At 35.8% G+C, this 20,181-nt stretch overlaps 1 protein-coding gene across 2 annotated transcripts in view; it reads left to right on the top strand.

Annotated features, from left to right (window-relative positions):
• Positions 1-6,393: 6,393 nt before the first annotated feature.
• Positions 6,394-20,181, top strand: part of LOC306883387 (complexin-2-like) — a 29,739-nt gene continuing 15,951 nt past the window's right edge. The window contains exon 1 of one of the 2 annotated variants that reach the window (XM_079438593.1): positions 6,394-6,481. The gene's annotated coding sequence lies outside the window, so the exon portion shown is untranslated. Of the gene's footprint in view, positions 6,482-20,050; positions 20,172-20,181 lie in introns of those variants that run through there. The other variant, XM_079438594.1, reaches the window with a different exon arrangement.

Genomic DNA, 20,181 nt, shown 5'->3' on the forward strand with positions numbered 1-20,181 from the left:
TAGAGAGGTGCTTTTGTTTCTCCCAAGTATGATTTGCAAATTTATTTACATGAAATGACACATCTATGGACTTTGGCGTGTATATGATACACGATGCGTAGGATTAGGGTTGTGGGGTATATGCGTATCATATGCACGCGAAAACTGCGTATTATATGCAGGCCAAACACATCCGTATCATATGTAAGCCAAAGTCCATTTTTGCATATCAATACCAAGAGTTTTTGTTTTTATCTGGCATACTAGGCAATTTAGACGCATTTTCATAAGTAGACAGGATAATTAAAGGAGAAAAAATAATAATTAGGGAGAAGATAAATAATTTACTGTCATTGTGTGAATTATATGTAATCCATAAAAAGTAACTGTAATCTAATTATGTGCATTTTAAAATGTAATATACTCTAATTTTTAGAATGTGATTACGTAATCCAGTTTACATGCATTCTGTTGCTACCCAGAACGGCCACAGTCATATTTAAACAACTTGCTTTAAACGTGACCTGACCTTTCGAACGCAGTGCCAGATTTCTCGCAGATGCAGCAAAAGGTCTCCTGCTTTCATATACAGCCAGTGGAGTGATAGATGAGGTTTAAGTGAAAACAGCTGAGGACACGGGCAGCATCTAAAGCACCAGTGTGATTGTGTCTATACCTCGGTGCAGCTGAGCAGCCTCCACTGAAAACTAATGCTGCTTCACTCTACAAGCCACAAGCAAAACAGCACAAGCCAATCAAGCAACAAGGATGATGCCAAAAACCCTTTTAGTGGTGCCTCAGTAATTATATGCTATTATATACTGTTTTGTATATTTGGTCACTGTATTAAAAAGGGATCCATCAATCTATCCATGTTCATCTGTTCATTGTTTGGATTTAGCTGTGTGCACACTAAAAGAGAAAGTAACATTTAATGTATCGAAAGTGAAACCCACAGATAGAATAATGAGAAAAATGGCAATTAACAACAGCTCTAGACAGACTGTGGCCCTATCTTTGAAATATTCATATCTTTGGATTAAATGATGAGTCAGATGTGGGGGATCCATAGGCAGTGGGCATTTGATTATTTTGTTGTTTATCTTGTTAATTTATTTGTGTGAATGAATATTGACTACTTCACATGTCACTAAATCTGATGTGAAATCTGATGTGCTAATGAAGATCTAAAGCAATATGTTGCATGTTTTTGACAGGTTTGACTGGTGGTGAGATACCTGTTCATGTGCATCATGAATTATGCTTTATTGCACGTTTGTTGTTGTTTGATAACAATTTAAAAATCCTGTAGCACAACATATTTAACTGCTACCCTCATTTGCATTTGTCTTTATTGTTGTACTAGTAGTAGTGACAATAATAACACACAACAATTTTATAAGAAATGCATTTTTTTTTTTATTTCTAGTTATGTCAAATTCTAATAAGATGTTATATCAAACTGCCATTTGTGAGAAAAATAATAACAAACTCATGTAATCACAAATTACTAGAAAATTCATGTAAATTTTGCACACATTGCAATTCATAAATATATATATATATATATATATATATATTTTTTTTTTTTTTAATTACATAAACTTTTAATTACATAATTTATCATTTTTTATTATTATTTAAATATTTAATTAAACTAATTATTGCATAAAACTACTTTTAACTATTATATATATTTTGTTTTCTTATAAATATTTAAATATTTAATTAAACTAATTATTGCAACACCCCAGCAACTAGCAACAAGCAAATCCTTAGCAACTGCCAACCAATAAAAATTGATGTATTTAGGCATTATTATGATCATGTAGTATAGTTTATAACACATTTAAGTATCTGAACTATGCAAATAAAATGCAGAATGAAAAAGATTATCATACATACTAAACTCACATCCTTTCATCCTCATATATATTTATTTGTCTGGATGAAAACAGCTTTTAGACAGGTCTCTGAACATTTGTCCACTGAGCCACAAGCTGTTAACCTGGAGCTCTGGACAAACTGGTGTTGATGTTGTTGGCAGCCGAATGGACACATGACATTAACCCGTTTAATCCCAAAATTTTCCCAGATATGAAAATATCCAAATGATGTGTCATTAGTAACCTTCTGAAATAATCAATTTTCTATTTTTTTGGAAAAGTGTGTGAAAAATTGTGTTTTATGTTCGGTCACAATTGTGACCGGTGGGATAATGTGTGTACTGAAATAACACATTTCTGCAGTCATAACATTTTGTATAAATCTTAGCCCAGCTATTTTAAACTGTTTGATCACATTCTAGGGTTACTATTATGCATAAAAAAAACTTGGAACACTGAGATAAAAAAAAATTAAACCATCACCGCATTTCAAAATTGTTACCTTAATTGGTAAAATATAACATGTTATTGTACATTTTTTGTAACATTTGAATTTTTAATATAGTACAATATTTTGTCATTGCAACATTTTATTGTCATTTTCACTAGCAACTGCAATTGGATTTATATTTTACACCTACGTTCACTGTTATCCCACCGGTCACTATTGTGACCATCAACATGTTTACTCATTCTATGACCAGACTCAACAAAACTAAATATATGCAAATGCATATATTAATACTAGACACCCTAAAGATCACGAGTACCAAACATCTTTGTCATATCTTTATGTTAACATACTTTACTAGCCTTTTGTTTTGTTATACACAGTAAGCTGTATAAAATTAACTATACTAAGAAATAAAAAAATTGTTTTTTAAATTTGATTAATAAATAAAACTGTAATTATTCCTCCATACCCTTAATATTAACTTTAAAATGTATACCTGTTTTTACCCATGATTGATTCTTTTTTTCTATAACAGCAGTTTATTTTTCTTCTCCCGTCTCCCTCATGAACTCTGACACATTTCCAGAAAGGTCATGTCCTGTAGTTTGACCTTGAAATGAATCTGTTTTGGTCACATAATAGAGCATCCTTCAGTATGGATTTTATCTCTAAAGGCTCCCTCACGGCTCACTGTGTGACTTATTAGGATGATGATTTCATTGTGGCTCCCATTACAGCTTCCTAAACTTCATTGTTCTCTTGTTGCAGACGTGATGTCATTAATGGTGCAGCTCTCTGTTGTGCTTTGTTTGGACTGATTATGCTGTTCAGTGTAGCCTGAGCACCTGTCAGTAATATTTGTTCAGCTCTATGTACAGGAGGTAATGAGCGATCAGTAATCACTGTACACAGCACTTACAGCAAGATCCTGCCGACCTTCAGAACGGAAAACACTGCAATGTAAAGTCTAAAATAGCTGAATGCACATAATGCCACGTTGCTGATAGATAGTGTCACTGAACATTATCATTTGTGATTGCATATCGTTTGTGTTCAACACACTTTCAGCACTTTTGTTTGTGTGTTGCTGTACAGTGAGAGTGGGCATGTGCCTAAAGACAAGTTAATAAAACAACAGCAAAGTGTTACCCAGAGGAACTATCACCACGTCAACACTGTAAGGTTTCAGGAGTGACAACAGCATTAAAATATGAGAGTGAATCCTCAATGATCGTTTCGTGTGTGTACGGAACAGAACTCGCTCTCGAAATTGCAGTGATTGACACCATGATTGACACCTTCTTGCTTTCTTGCTTGCTTTCTTTCTTTCGTTTTTACAACAGCTTTAAGTCCCAATCTGAATCAAATGATTGGCGATCTATGCTCCGAAGTCCCGATCTGAATCAAATGATTTGTAAACCCGCTCCGAAGTCCCGATCTGAATCAAATGATTCGTGATCTGCACTGTTCCGATCTGAATCCAATGATTCACAAATCCACTCCGAAGTTCCGATCTAGCCTAAATCAAATGATTCGTTCTCCGAAGTTCCAGTCTGAATCAAAAGATTTGTGAATCCGCACCGAAGTTCTAAATCAAATGATTCAATCCATGCTTCGAAGTCCCGATCTGAATAATGATTCGCGAACCATTATTTCAGATCGGGGCTGCATCCGAAAACTTAGGCAGCTGACTTGCTGCCTCGCTGCCTTATGAGGCGATGACTTTGCAGCCAGCGTTTTTGCACGAAGGCACCTCACGAAATTGATTTCGGACAGGCTTCTGAGGCAGCATAACGGTTTAATGATCTACAACAAAATAGAACGATTTTTGGTGATTTAATTACTATAATACTAATTTCTCGCTAGAAATAACATCAAAAGTGCAAAAAGTTAATCAGAAATATACATTTACACACAAACTAACCACTAAATGCAGCTTTCAGATGGCATCTTTATTTTTTAGCTCAACCGTCACGGAATGGAACGCACAGGATTGTGGGATATGACAGCGAAGGATACATCTATGCTGCCTTCAAAAATCGATCAGATGAAGGTATCTCATGTGACAGGAAGTGAAGCTAAGTTTGGATTCAAACATGCCTTGATGCCTTCCTACCTTGTGTCCTCCGAAGGCAGCATTTTTCAGTTTTCAGATGCAGCCCAGGACTTCGGGATGCGTATCATGAATCATTCAATTTGCGAAATTATTTGCAAACCCGCTCGATCCAAAGTTCCAACATACAAATCAAAAGATTCACAAACACGCTCCGAAGTTCCAAACTAAATCAAATGATTCCTGATAAGTGCTTTGAAGTCCCGATCTGAATCAAATCATTCCCGATAAGCGATTTGAAGTCCCGATCTGAATCAAATGATTCCCGATAAGCGATTTGAAGTCCCGATCTGAATCAAATCATTCCCGATAAGCGATTTGAAGTCCCGATCTGAATCAAATGATTCACAAACACGCTCCGAAGTTCCAAACTAAATCAAATCATTCCCGATAAGCGCTTTGAAGTCCCGATCTGAATCAAATCATTCCCGATAAGCGATTTGAAGTCCCGATCTGAATCAAATGATTCCCGATAAGCGATTTGAAGTCCCGATCTGAATCAAATCATTCCCGATAAGCGATTTGAAGTCCCGATCTGAATCAAATCATTCCCGATAAGCGATTTGAAGTCCCGATCTGAATCAAATCATTCCCGATAAGCGCTTTGAAGTCCCGATCTGAATCAAATCATTCCCGATAAGCGCTTTGAAGTCCCGATCTGAATCAAATCATTCCCGATAAGCGCTTTGAAGTCCCGATCTGAATCAAATAATTCCCGATAAGCGCTTTGAAGTCCCGATCTGAATCAAATGATTCCCGATAAGCGATTTGAAGTCCCGATCTGAATCAAATCATTCCCGATAAGCGATTTGAAGTCCCGATCTGAATCAAATGATTCCCGATACTCAACCTGAGTAGAGCACTTCGAAACAGTGAATAATTTTGCGACACGATGCTTTAACTGATTCAGAGTTTTGGCTACGTGCTTTTTATAATCTTTACAAGCGTTGTCAAAATTCGAAAATGAATGGCTCTTTTGATCTGTTTTTGCTAGTGAATCGATTTTGAGTTTAAATCAATCGGAGCGATTCCAACGTAAATGACTCACTGCCAGTACTACTGGCTTAACTCCCTAGTTTTATGACATTAACCCCTGGTTTCACAGACAAGGCTTAAACCTAGTCCTAGACTAAAATGTAAATCTGAGCTGTTTCAACTGAAAGAAACTTGACTGATCTTAAAATATATCAGTGCCTTTGTTTTGTCTTAAGATGCACACCAGTTATGCTTTTTTCTAAGGCATGTTTATAAAAATTACTTAAATGTCCTAATTGAACTATGGCCTAATCCTGGTTTAGTCTAAGCCCTGTCTATCATAATTCATATTTCCTTTCAGAAGATAACTGCTTTCCATGTTGAAACATCCACCACTGCAACACAAACACAAACACATTCAGGTGAGGTAACCAGTGCACTGCTAATAATAAAAAGTTGAAAACACTCCATTGATATGACGAGCTGCACCTCAAAATAGCCTACATGCTAGATGGAAACATTGTGCATCATGATCGAGTTTCGCTATATTTTAAATAGTTTTACCCCTGCAGTTCAGTTGGTGTCAGTTCAAAAGGAAATCAGTTGTAAGCATCCAGTAGTCTCACACCATTGAAGTGAATATATACTTGTGATGTCAGCATGTACAATTAAAACATAATGACAGTAGCCTACTTGTGTTCCGGAGACTTACCGCGTCCAGAAGTGCGGAAGCTGTTGCTATGACTACCTCCTCCGGTTCTCTGGCGTCTGTTTGGCGACGCGCTCTGACTCACTTCTAAATGGAACTTTGGTGTTTACGGAAACATTTGAAAGTATTTAAAAACAACAGTCCGCACATTTTGGACTTCCTTTGGGGGCTTTCAAACCTCCTCATAACGCATAGCGGCGGTTCTTGATGGCAGAGTGTGGAAGAGGGGCGGGCGCGGAGAGAATCTGACAAGAGAGGAGGGAAGGAGGGAGGGGGCGATTCGATACGGAGCAGCACACATCAGACGCTGAATTCAAAGCAGTCAGGACCACAGAGCCACCACCTCGCTCTCTTACATCGCGGAGGTTTGTAAATGTTCGCTCCTCGCATGCTGTCTTTTCTCCATCCGTTTGCTCAGAGTCGGCGCGCTGTTGTCGTTGAATGCTGCATGCTGCTGAACGCTGCCACGGTGCAAACTCGGGGATGGAGAGGGTTGGGCACGCAGGGTAAGGCGTGATCTGCCAGTTTCAGCTCCATGTTTGCGAGAAAAGGGAAATGTGAGCTGCCTGCAGCTGCCAGGTGCTTTGAGATGCCTTGTGCGTTTTCAGGTTAGCCGTAGAGACAGAAGCGCGCGCGACGTGCATGATGAGGGAAAGAGAGAGAGAGAGAGAGAGAGAGAGAGAGAGACGACAGTATGCGCAGGTGCAGCAATTGATGAATCTGTCAGCTGATGGACGGCATGATTGCAAGGCCGAAAACAGCTGAATGGGGTGCGTGATCCTCCTGTTGAGCTTTTCTGATAGTGGGGTTGAGCTTCAGAGGTCTTCTGTGTGAGAAACCAGTATCTGATCCTACAGTTGCCTTGAGCTCCAGTACAGTATGTAGCGTTGCCTGGTATACAGGACAGCTCATCCCATATGCTCTTACTGTACATTGTATTGGCTTATGTAATTCCTCAAATGTTAATTCTTAAAACGTCTAACTGTACAGTTCTAAATGAAACAGAATAACAAGGAAATATCTAATATTTTGATTAAGTAGCATGAGCAAACAGACAGTATATACAGTGGGCTATATATTAGTACCAAATAATTCTGTAATCATATTCTGTTGAAATGGACTCTGTGCAAATGTCAAAATAACACTAGAAATTAACCTCTTAATTTTATCTTCCAATTCTTTAATGTGCTACTTAAACAAGGAGACAGATATTAACATAAATTAGGCATGCATTTTTCATTACTGTGAATGTTAACTGATATAGTAGTAATTGTGGAGGTTAATTTGTGCAGTAAAATACACTGTAATATCTTCTAAAGTTTATAAATGAAAGATATCTTGAGTATATTTTGTAAGAAAATACTATTTCAGTCTTTCTACTGCTTAATTTCATGTTTAATTCAATGTTATTTGCCTTTTTGTAATTATTTGTGAAATTTACTAGCAATTGTTTTGTGAAATGAACTAAAACACTAAAATACACTGAAATAAAAATATTATTAATGCTGGCGGCAGTTAATCATGTACACTTTTGTTCATTTATTCATGTTCTTATCTGGGATTGCTTACACCCTAAACTTAAGTAATGTAATATTTTAATGTAGGATGTTTTAAGAATGTCATCAATATGAAATTTAGTTTATAATCAGTTCTCATGAGGTTAAAGTCTGAAAACCTGATACTTCAGTGTTACATTAATTATGCTTTGAGCTGTTGAAATGGCTTTTGCATGCAGCGCTGTTATTCTTATACGCATGAGACAGTAACTCGCATTTTCAAAAGAATTCCCCCTGATTGGACGCAGAAAATACACATTACTGCTTCTTACTTTCCACCCCAGGCAAGAATGGGAATTAGGCCTAACCCTTGACCATTATTCATGTGCTGTCTCTGAGAGACTGAGAGTGAAAGGAGAGTTAAAAGGAGTGAAAGAGAGAATGGATGTATAGTATTGGAGCAGATAAGATCACTTTTTTTCTGCTTCAAAAAATGTGTAAAATCTTGATTTAGATTGCGTATGCTGCTTGATGTTTACTATCATGCAACTTCGCAAAAGAAAACTACAGTATATGCACCATTTTTCTTGATTGCTTATACTATAAGTGTCTTAAGTGCATATTCATGTCATGTGTATGTGTGATTATTGTGTTGAATATTTAAAGGAGTAGTTCTCCCAGAAATTAAAATTTGCTCACATGCATGACATTCAAGATGTTGGTGAGTTTGTTTCTTCATCAGATTTGGAGAAATCATAGCATTGCATCACTTGCTCACGAGTGGATCCTCTGCAGTGAATGGGTGCCGTCAGAATGAGAGTCCAAACAGCTGATAAAAACACCACAAGTAATCCACACCACTCCAGTCCATCAAATAACATCTTGTGAAGTGAAAAGCTGTATGATTGAAAGAAACAAATCCATTATTAAGACTTTTTTTAACCTTCAAACCATTGCTTCTGGCTAATGTATGAGTCCTCTAACCATAATATTGTCTTCTCCAGTGAAAAAGTTGCAAACAGGTGAGAAATATGCACATATCAAACACCATTTACAAGTGAATACAGTCCAAAAAATGTTCTAAACAAATATGTAGGTTATTTTGATGTGAGATGACAACAGGAGATTGACTTTATAGAGGAAATATTATTCTGGAACATGGCCAGAAATTTAAAGCTAAAATGCCTTAATGATGAATTTGTTTCTTACTAAAAACATGCAGTTTTCCACTTCACTGCACTAATTGATGGACTGGAGTGGTGTAGATTACTTGTGGATTATTGTGATGTTTTTATCAGCTGTTTGGACTCTCATTCCCATAAGATTTAGCTTTCACTTGTTAGATTTTTTAACTTAGTGTATTTTTTGTGTCACTATAGCATCATCGAATAGAGCTGGACAATCGGTCTGCCTACCATTAGCCATTTAAAATAACCGGAAGAAATTGATACAGGCATGACGTTATGATTCATGACTCTTTAAGTCAGTCATATGGACACATCTGTCATGGTTGGAAGGAGCGTCTCAGTGAGGTGTTGTTGGTGACAGGTGTGGAGTGGTGGTTTTGAAGCCTCCGCTGTGTGTTTGGTGCTGAGAGTCGTCAAGAGAGGTCTAGCTGCAGGGGAGAAATCAAGTGCTGAATTATGTATAGCTGTGTCCAAATCTCCATCAAATTGCATTGTGAGGCTTTATGATTATATTCCTTTTTGCAGGCTATGCTTCTGTTGTTGCCATTGAAATGCTGTGAAATAAAACAGCTGCTGTGTAAAATGGCCAATAGGTGCAGAGTGACAGGTTACCGCAGGTGATTATTGCAATTGTTTTTCATCCACGATAATAACTGTTTTATGAAATTTGAAAGATTCTTACTTCATTCGATTCACCACTTCATATTGTCGCACCTCGACAGAAATAGACTTATTTGATATCGAATGCCTAAAAGAATAATGCTTTGACTGCACCTGGTCAGATTTCGTGAGCCAGATGTATATGCTACCGAGTCAAGCTGTGGAAAGATGTTAGAGGGGTTTATTATAATTTAAAAGACCTTTAATCTGGCTAAATGGTCTGAAGATAATGTGTTTTGGATAAAATGCTTGCAGCAAGTATTTCAGCTGAAAGCTTATCTCTCTTCTCCAGATTTTTACTGCCTCTGCGCACAGACACATACAAACACCGAAAACACTTCAGACTCAAGAAAGAGGTCTGAGTTAGCTGAATCAGACAACCTACGGGGTCAGCAGATATGTATTTTTTTAGTGCAAAACCAATATGGATGTGTGATCCGGAAGTATTAGAGCTTGTGGCTATAGAATAATATAATAATTAAATGAGTTTGAAAAACGCAGAAGAATTTTACAAACTTTTCTCAGTCCCCAATGACGCTTATTCAGGCCAAGAACATCCCACTTAGACAGGAAAATACCATCTGTCTGACATGTAAAGCGATAACAGGCATATTGGATTACGCATAAATCCTCATCTCTTTTACAGGTGGTCCAGTGTTTAACAATATGTATACAGATTTATTCTGCCGTTTTCTCAAGATTGCACACACAAAACTGTGTGCGTTCAGTGCAACTGTTCATTTTTCACAGTCAGGCCCATCTGTTTGTTATGCACAGCCCCTGTTTGAACACAATGCAAAGTGTGAATCAGTCAGCAGCAATATAGTAATGTGTAGATGACATGCCAACTGTAATGTGACAAGAGTTAATTGGCCCCCTTTGGAGAGGGGGGTTCCCGTGACCTCTTGTGTGAGCCCGACCCAGCACGCAATGATATGCTCTGACAATTACATAGCAGGAGGGCAGTGGAAGTAGCTGCAGACCCCCTTCCTGGAATCAAGTGTCCTCAACTGCTCTCACGCAGCAGAGGGTATAATATTCATATTCATATGCTGGCTTAAGTGGGTCAGTGCTGACTTGTGATACATTGCTGTAAAGTATCAGATTTTTCTTCTGTGCCAGCAATTCCCAACCAGGGGCTGTACTTTAAAAAAAAAAAACTGCTTTGCTTTGTTAAACTAATAGGAATAAATTGTAAAATATGCAGGCTGTTAAAAGACTAAAATAAAACAAGTTGTGATAAACTGCTTTTTTTAAGGAAAACAAAAATTTTATAATATTTGTGTTAATATAAATACGTCTTTTTTATGAACATTTGCACCGCATCTCAAATGATGTGCTGTGTTTAGCATTCTGCATAGAAATTTCATTTTTAACACATTTTTGTACAAAAATGACTTTTGTCTTGCTAAAGCGGATTTTACAGCTAACATTATGAAATTAAATAATATTATCATGCTTTTTTATAATTAATTACAGATAAAATTACAGTTTGACTTGAAATGGCACACAATAAAATGATTTACCTTAATTTTCTGATTTTATTATATACTTAAATAACTATTGTTACTAACTAATTATTATAATTTAAAACTAAAACCATTAAAAAAAACTTTGTCACTTGAAATAAAATAAACTTATACAATCAAATGAAATATATAACTTAAAGAACATATCTTTTTTTATTTTAGCTAGTTGGCAACATTTCTCATTTACATTGGGTTTAACTTATACTAATAACTAAAACTGAAATAAAAATAATAAATCTACAGACATAAAAAAAAAAATAATAAAATTGTAAAAGTACAACAAAGAAATACTAAAACAATATAAGTAAAATTAAAAACTAATTGACAATATTACTAAAATAACACTGGTCAAAAATCAATAAACACATTTTACAGTGTATATTTGGCAGTTTATGTGGATGACACTGTGCATATTTAAAGACTTGCAGACAAATTGCCTAAGCAGGACTAGAGTTAAGGGAAACCTCAGAAGTACTCTTCAAGAACAAGATGCCTGTCAAAACCTCAGTGGCTTTTGCTTCACTTGGCGGCAATCTCTCTAAAGTCAAAAGCAAAGCTTTCTTTGTGGCCGAGCGAGCCGGACGAGTCAGAGTAAGTAAAGAAGAGCTCATGTGCTGGATTCCCTACAGCCAGTTCTGTACTTCGCTTTTCCTGCACTGCTTTCGGTTGATGTTTCCTATGAGAAAGCTTTGCTCTGGTAACAACGCCACACATCTGATATACTTTTATGAGACGCACAGAAAGATCCTGCTCAGGTGCATCAAGAGCAGAAATTGAAGTTTATGAACATGGTCTCTATTCACACCAATAAGACCCTCTTTCTCAATGTTTATTTTGCTTATTCTTCATTAAGTAAACATTAACTTTTATCATGTTACATACAACATTTAGTATTTCTAACAAATAGCTTGATGATTTGCTTTCCTGTTTTGTTGGCATGTTGGCAAAGCCTATAGAGAAACATTTCTGTCCGATTAGAAATAATCAGATATTTATGATCCTATAGTGACAAATACTGTGACAATGTTTCGATTATGGAATGCCTACTGTTTATATTTGACCACTTTTATTTAGGTTTCATTAAGAGATATTATGTTATTATCTATTTGACAGTGTCATTATAGTTATCTAAAACTAAAACCATAAAAAAACAGGAATTTACCTAAAACTGAACATATTAAAAACAGTAGCTAATAAAAATGGACAAAAACACATAACAAAATTACTATAAATAAAATTAAAATAGGAAAACTTCAAAAATAAAAGTATTTTACAATAAAATTACATGCATTGAAAAGTTGTTTTTCCACTGTATACGGTAGTGCAATTTTTTATTTTATGTATTTTATTTTTAACATTTCTGCAGTTTCATGAATTGCTTTTACGGTTTAAACTTAAAAGCCTTAATACATTGTTTAGTCACAAATTCCACTATGAAAACTTACCAAAATGGTGCGACAGCACCATTTTTTAAGTCATAATTAACTGCTGGCAAGATGGGGTTTTGATAAATGCTGACTCTCTTATAGAAACATAGACAGGTTTCACATGAAACATTGCATGCATTTGACAGTGTTTGTGTAATATAGCACTGAACCCGCAGCTCAGGACACATGCAGGGTACAGTGCCCTGCACTAGATCTGTGGTTCGTTGTGCTAATAAATGCAGATCCCCGTCAAAATGATTCCAGGCACGATGCATTAATATACATGCTGAGAATGAACAGATTGCTTCCCTGCTCCTGTGTGTTGGGATGGATCTGTATTGTATTGTAGCCAGGCCCCATGCCACAAATTGAATCTCATCGTAAATGGTGATTTTCTGAGAGAATGGCTTTGTAAACCAAGCAGAGCTGCTCTGAGTTTAACCTAATTACCCTTCATGCCCTGTCTTCCTGTTTCCCTCCCACAACCTCCCACGACTTCTCTTGTGCGGGAAGTGTATCAGTTCCTTATTTACTGTCCAGACGTATCTACAGTGTGGGTTGAAACCATTCGGATTGCTGTAACAGTTGCATAATCGGTGCTTTTATATTTTATGTTATGACAATTAAGCAAAATTATGTCAATCGGCATATAGTTTAAAGATTTTGTGCTGGCAGACTTCCAGGCTCCAGATTGTGTGCATGGTTTTATACTTCTACGTGATAATTTTGCCATTTTTGCTCTTTTAATTAAGTAATAATTGAAGTGCAAAGTGGTTTGGCAAACTCAGCAGAAATGTCACAGAATAAAAGTAACTGCTCTTAGTGTACGACTAGCCATAGACATCATGGACATGCAACTCAACCAAAAAATATTGCTCATCTTCATTTCAGATTTGTCTTTTAGGCTGCAAATGTCAGAAACTATCAATAATTAATAGGCCTATATTTTTCATTTTGAACAGTTTTACTCAACCAGACATGTTTTTGCCCTCATGTTTTATCCTGAGATTCCTCATATTAAAAAATTATTTTCAATTATTATATTTTTTTTAATTTTGAAACAGTGGTTACTGGTTATTTGTAATGGTGTAAACATTGCATAAATGCCTAAAAAACATTTAGTAAATGTCAAGCATGTTTATCACCCTCTGGTAAATGTTGTTTTTGCAACTTTTTTAATTAAATACAGGAAAACATCCTCATTCTAGAATACACAAAAGATCTACTCACCCTTTATTTTCTCTGTAATGTGGTCTCCCCTGTCCTAATTTTGCAAAATGGCTAGCTGGTTAGAATAAAAGCAATTTCCCTTATTTTGTGTTATTTTATTTTATATATGCATAAATAATACTGGTCTATAAAATGTCTGAAGTGCACTCAGGCTACATGTAATGCAATATATAGACTGCAGCTATGCTGATATTTGACAAAACTGCAATATTGTGAGTGTGATATTGCATTTATATAGTTGAATAAACAACCCGTTAATATTCAGTAACTCACAATGTTTTATGTAAAATTGTCTGTATTTCGTCCACCAACGAAAATGGTTCTGGTGGTGTTTCCTTCCTGAATCAATCAGTGTTTGTTTCAGTGTTTGAGAAATGATTCAATGACTCACTCGTGTGTTTCGTTCTTGAATGAATCAGTGTGTTTGAACAAATTAGTTGGATGAATGATTTCAATGAATTACTCATTAAGACACCCACTTGTCGCCACCTACTGACATAACAATGTAACCTGCTGAAAGAGTCAGCGAAAAAACCCACTACTAGGTATAGAGAGGTTACTTGATTTGCTTGGAAAAAATGACCATCATTAGTAGCCTGTGTGCAAGTCGATGTTTTACAGATTGCAAATACACTCTTAAAAATAAAGGTGCTTCACGATGCCATAGAAGAACCTTTTTGTCTAAATGGTTCCATAAAGAACCTTTAACATCTGAAGAATCTTTCTGTTTCACAAAAGGTTCTTTGTGGTGAAAGAAGGTTCTTCAGATTATAAAAAGGTAAGGAAGAAGAACCTTTGACTGAATGGTTCTCTGTGGAACCAAAAATGGTTCTTCTATGGCATCGCTTGAAGAACCTTTTGAAGCACCTTTATTTTTTTAGACCTGCAAATGGTGCGTGGAGTTAAGAAAATGATGGCATGCACACAAAAAGTAGCTATACTTTGGGCTTTCTGGAATGAACAAACACAGAAAAGCGGAGTGACACAATCTGTTAAGCAACAAGAAAGGATGCTGAAAATAACTGAACATGCTGTTATTTCCTCAAGATTTTGATGCTATTTTCTCTCCCTTTTGCTTTCAAGGCTTCTTTGTGGATAAGAAATTGCTGGTCAGAAAGGTTTTCGAGTTTTAATGTGTTTTAAAGTCACGTAGTTGCCTTGAAGCTGAAAGCTTTAGGGTTGTGGAGAAAGTCAGGAATCTTTCCTTGTCCATATCTATTGATTTGAGCTGGTCCCAGATGTCTTTTTACCTGACTCATTAAGCTGTGGCTGAAGGTAGTTTCCAATAGGCTTAATGGATGCAACCAGGGACCATGTGTATCACTCCTAAATGGTTGTCCTTGAAAGGATCTGTAGGAAGATAAGAGAGGATGTGGAGAGAATCATGGAGAACTAATCTTCACTGAAGTCATTAGTCCACGAGACGCATGCCTGACGTGAACAATCTACCACCAGATAAATTCACAGTTGTTTACTTTATGCAACAAGCTGTCCATGCAAATCAATTGCTTTTATGGTGCTCAGATAAGAAAAGTGGGAAAAAATATCTCACGTAACTGCTTTGCTGGGATCTGGCTGAAGTGTTTTCTCACGAGGCATGAGAGATCGGTCTCTTATAATAGCTTTTTTGATTTATAGGCGTATTATTGCTGGTTTGTGTACCAAAGTACATACAAAAACCCATAAAAAAGTATCTGTTATTTTTTTTTAAGACTTCAGAGTGGTTTCCTGTGCATGTGGAAAAACCATGTTTCTACTCATGCCTTATCATGTTGCATAATTGTGTAAATATTAAAGCCTTTAATAGGAAGAGTAATAATTTCATGCCTGTTTGGGCAAAGTCTCAGTCAGCTCCATCCATGCTTTAAGCAGCTATGTTGTCTTCCGGAGACCTCTGATTTAAAAAATCTATCACAGTGTTTATTGCGGTAAGCATCTCAAATTAATTGCCACATTATCACAACATCACTTTGTGCCATACATCAGTTTTCTTAGGAAATCAAACGCCTTGCGGCGATCTTGTAGTTTGCTGCTAAAGTAGCGCTTATGTAAGAATCCAGTAATAGCTCAGAAAGTATATGGTCTCTGCTCTTCTTCTTTATCTTTAGTGTTAAACTATACAGCTATCCTGTGCAATCTTGTGTGCTTTAAGGTCTAAAGGAGTTTCATAATAAAAGACAGTGTTGCCAAGTCCATGTTTTTTTCCGCAGAATATGCTACTTCTATACTGCTGCCGTGGGTTGGTTTTTTAGTTCTCTGTCCCCCTCGAATGCCAATTTGAAGCAATTTTGATAGCCATTTCCCCCTGGAGCATGATTGGTCTAGTTTCGGCCATGAATGGACTGGTTTTGTTTACGCAGTCTTGGCAACCCTGACTTTTGAGTTTCAATTTATGCTTTAATTTGGCTAAAACTGTAACCTTGAGGCTGTCATTCTAATCCCATTATATCATTGTAGAAGCTCAAAGATGGATTAGATGCACCAATCAATCAGAACGTCGCTTCTCCTTGACATCTTCCCACCATTGTAGTGCATTGTGAGATTTCAGATGACATATATCCTTTTGCTGTCTTGTTTTTACAAATCTCCACATACGGATATTAGATTATCATATAATTTACATTTACATTTCACCAGGATGGACGCTGGAGCTGGATGGAGCATGGTTTTATCGGAGATGATTGAAAAAGATTTATAATTAGATGCAAAGCAATGTTTGTAGGGCTGCCACTATTGATTATTTTTATTTCGATTAATCTAATCGACTAATTAATCGATTAATCTAAACGATTAATTTCCCACAAAAAATCAACAATTTTACTTAAGAATAGTTTATTAAACCAAATGAAATCCAAATTTATAAAGTAAAGTGCAACAGAGTGCAAGAAGCAAGTGTCCATCTCATATCCAAATCACTGAAATCAAAGTTCACTATTATAGTGCGAGAATGACAACATATTCACATGTTCTAGTCTACTAATAATACAATTATAATAAAAAAACAACACTTTTTAAAGGAGTATTTACCAGAAATATTATTTACCCTAATTTATTTAGGTGACAAATGTAAATGTGCAGTATTTCTGAAAAAAAAAAGAAAAAATATACAGTTTTTTTTATATAAAATCAATTAATTAGACAGGCTTTTTTATTAATAAAATGTAATTCAACCATTAAAACGGAGTATAGAAAATGGAAAAAAAAAAAATTTGGAAATAAAACTGATTTCATAGGGCCTTATAATTATAATTATTGTTTTTTGTGGTAATAAAAATAGATGTAACAATGAAATAAATGAACATATGAACAATAAAACGACATATATACATATATAATAGCAATAATGCAATAATAATTAGTTCAAATAAAGTGTCAAAAGAAAGAAATCATATGGTTTATTGAACAAAACTGTTAAAATACATAATGTATTATAAACAATAGAGCTAATGTAGATTAAGCATTACAACATAGGCTTGCAGGATGCGCCGACGACCTGATGATTGTTTTTACACATTATACTGTGCGATCTAATCCATGTTTAATATTGACCAAGCACCATTTAATTCAAATATCCACTTAATCTTTAATATTTGGCCATTTCCTTAGGACAGAAATGCTATAGCCGCTGTAATTAAATGAATATGTGGAGATCAAACCGTGTAAACTCTGAGTGAGGGTTTGAGCTTTTATTTTGAAATCGCGATATATTCTCCTGTGTTTGTGTAGATTTATAAATAATTTACCTTACAAATCTGATGAAATGGCGCACGTTGCGTTCCCAGATGAACGTTAATAAACCCAAACTCACAACAACATGCAGAGATGGAGTTAATATATCATGCAGCCTTGGAAAATAGTCTAATAATGTATTTTATGGATTCTCGTCCGTGAAATGCGCCACTTCCGGTATTTGGCTGTTAGTCCATGCGAGCAAAATGAAGTCGACGATTTTTAAAAAATCGACTAGTCGACTAAAACCAACAAATTGCGACATGTCCCTAAATGTTTCATAATGCAAATTATTCAAAGCAAATGGTTATTGCACCACATCTTTTTCAGTCTCTCAAGTCATTAAGTGAAACCACTCTGAAAACAGTTTAATGAAGGCATTTATGTACGAAACACTGGCAAGACTCAGGTAGAGTACATCAATGTAGAGGTCTTCACGTAGGACCCGAGGACCCGGGACCCATGCGGGTTCGGGTCTGTATTTTAAATGGTCAGCCGGGTCCGGGTTGGGTCCCAATCTATTACTTCGGGTCCCGGGTCATTGTGTGTAATACCCGAGTCGATCGGAGAACACCGCACCCGAGTGATCAGTGTCAGTCAGCTTGCGTGTGTTTTGTAACTTGCAGGTTGTAAAATTATAGGATGAGAAAAGTGTTAGCGGGAAATAAGAAAAAAACCCCAAAAAACACGTTACTTCAGCCACCAGAAAACAGAGCACGGGCGGAGTAAATGTTAGTACTGCAAACTGACGGTGATCATGGGTTCCTACATGGGTGATGTGAAATAAAAAACTGAACGTGTAACGAACTTATAATTCTGTGTGCTTTTTGCTAAAAAAAAAATTGAATTGCTCTGAGTCTTTATTACAACCAACAAAAAGTATCGTTATTGTAGTTCAAAAGGGTAAACGTTACAGTCCAAGTTGACTCGAGATAGGAAGAAAACTGCAAAGTTGCATTAGTTATTCGTCTCTGTGACAGCAAGTAGACTTTTGAAGCTGGAATAATGAGTGGATTAAGAAGGCTCTTTCAGACGGCAAGAGAGAGGAACAGCCTAACATGGATGGACATTTATTGGCAAGGAGGATTGTATGCATTGCAGTCAGGGAGAGCCATACAGTAGTTAAGGCAAAAATGTTTATTGACTTAATAGCATTTGCTGTGCAATATGTGCCGATCGGGACAGGTGCACTCAGGTCTGTGTCTTCCCAGCCGGGTTCTGGTCCACGTCGGGTCCGGGTAGTACATTTAAGGCATTTCTCGGGTCTGCACGGGTTCAGGTACGAATATTTGAACCTGTGAAGACCTCTACATCAATGCTGTGTTAGTTGACGTGGTAGAAGTTGAATTGAACTGGTAAATGGCTCACAAACTCAACCTCAAGGTCACAGGTTTGTGTTATGCTAATCAGACCTGAATTTTTGTTTTAGCTTTAATACTTTTCTTAAAATTTTTCTTACAATCTACAGATTTTTTTTTTTTTTTTTTTTGGTGCAGTTCTGCAAAAAAGTTATTTAAAATTCAGTATTTTCTTTTATAACTAACTAAACGTGATTTTAGTCTTGGCACTATATAGGTTTAGTGATAATAATAACTATTGCATGGTGGAACTTTAAAGAGGATAAATATATGGAATTTGACTGTTTTGCTCTCAATCATCTGCTTTACAGCAGCATAAATTCAGTGCCTACAACAATACATTTCATAACTATTGGTCTGCAATGAGCACAAGTATTCCTGTTTTTACCCATAATACTTAGGTTTTGTTTTTTTTCTAAGAACTATGATCAGTTTTTATTTGGTTAGTTTATTTGACTTTCTTTTGACGTGACAAATTCATGATGAAGATCAATTTTATATAAAATACTGTAGTAGATCAAATAAAGTAGTACATTTTGACAATACATTTCAAAATTTGAAACAATACAGCTCATAATTATTGCATTTCAAATCATCTGCTGTGTGCACAGGATGTACCTGTTGGTATATATAATATTTAGGTGTTTTTTTGTCAGTTTTTATATATCAAATAAATATATTGTTATTTATTTTTAAATTATGTATATATTAAAACATAAAACATTCATAACAACCAGGAATAGATGACAATTTGAAGAGATTAACGTTTCTCTGTAAAATATTTTTATCAACATTTTTCTTACAATCTACAGATTTTTTTTTTGGTGCAGTTCTGCAAAAAAGTTATTTAAAATTCAGTATTTTCTTTTATAACTAACTACACTGGTAAAGCAACGTTTAAGTAATAATAATACACATCTTTCATGGTGGTGCTTTAAAGGGGATGAATGTACTGAAGGTTTGGAGAGTCTTTTATTGTGACATGCTGTTTTCTCTTCATCTATAGACCTAGATTAAGAGTATATATATATATATATATATATATATATATATTCTATATATAGTGTATATATTGAAACAGAAGTGTAGGTGTATGTACAGTAATATTACTATAGGGAGAATACACGGAAAAGATGTCATAAAATTAAAGAATTGTTTGAAAAGCTATTGTATACTTCTGGCAAACCAAAACATGCAGTAAATGGGGTAATGCGTCCTTTAAACTTAGCAGAAAAAACTTCATTTTACTGAAGGGAGATGGGAAGATGAGGGGGAGGAGTGTGGGCGAGTATGAATGAAGCTACTGGAGCGACAGACAGAGAGGTGGATTATCAGGACGCAGTGTGTGTTTGTCATGTTCCAGCTATTCGAGCATGTCGTTTTCTTTAATGTTCAGTTAGGAATCCTTCAAGAAGAACAAATTGCAAGTCAGTAAGCTGGTAAGTGGAA

Source organism: Barbus barbus, assembly GCF_936440315.1.
Source record: "Barbus barbus genome assembly, chromosome: 17".
NCBI lineage: Eukaryota > Metazoa > Chordata > Actinopteri > Cypriniformes > Cyprinidae > Barbus > Barbus barbus.